The sequence below is a fragment of the Chaetura pelagica genome, unplaced genomic scaffold (genome assembly GCF_000747805.2).
Source record: "Chaetura pelagica isolate M959 unplaced genomic scaffold, ChaPel_1.0 scaffold436, whole genome shotgun sequence".
Lineage (NCBI taxonomy): Eukaryota > Metazoa > Chordata > Aves > Apodiformes > Apodidae > Chaetura > Chaetura pelagica.
This window is the reverse complement of record NW_009953651.1, coordinates 778,687-779,766: the sequence shown is the minus strand read 5'-3', so window position 1 is coordinate 779,766 and position 1,080 is coordinate 778,687.

Below are 1,080 nucleotides of genomic sequence, written 5' to 3'. Positions count from 1 at the left end.
TGGGGACTGTGGTCTCCAAGGCACAAAAGAATTACTATCTTAAAAACATGGCCAAATGTTAACAATCTGTTATGAGCTGGTACGATCCAGCTAGTTTACGATAAATATGATGATTTTTACAGTGCTAAGCTGCTATCTTTGCTGTTCAAAATTTGCTTAACAAATTTTCAGCCTCTGTTCTAATTGCAAGAATCATTGTAACAGTAAAATGGAAATCAGATACTCACTGGCTTGAAAATTATGTATATTGGCACTATTAGATTGGTAGTTTAAATTGGGAGACAAAAAGAAAATATAAAATACCTAATCTAAAAATAAATTATTGTTTGTCATGTTAGTTAATTATGAGTTGATTTTTCTATTCACGACCTTTTTCTTTTCACTTTTTTTTTTTTTCTCATGACAGGATTATAAAATAAATTCTATAACCTATTGGCATCAGGATATTTTATTGAAAATAGACTCTGTGTACGTGTATATATATATATATTTGCAAGACATCTTTATGACAACTTGTATACAATTATAACAGGAAATTGAAGACTGTTGAAATACATCAGAAAACGCCTTCAGCTGAAAAATACAGAGACAGGGTTTGGATGTTTGTGTCTGAGGAAACGCAGGAACAACCTTCTGCCAAAATGCAACAAATCCAAACTAAAGATGTCTTAGGTTTCTATGCTTTTGGTTTCTTTACATAGGATTTTAATTCAAAACAATAACAACAACAAAAGCCCCAAACCGCAAAATACTGTTTCGCTGGAAGTACAGCTTCTGGTGCCCAGATTTGATAGCATTCTCGGCGTAAACAAACTTGAAGTGCTATCCTGCTCTTTAGGAAACGTGAAATGTGGTCGTGGTCTCCCCGAGAGGGAGATGCTTGGAAAGCGCCAGATCCTCGTCCCTGACACCTACGCAAGTACAGACAGAAGGCTGCGGAAAGACTCTTCCCAGGGCGATGCCGTGGGGAAATTTCCCTCCGTGCATGAAGGAAGGTGGCTTGATCCTGGGAACTTCGCACGCCGTTTCGCACCCAGCACCGAGCCCTGTCTGAGCGTGGGCTCGCTCGCTGCTCCCACC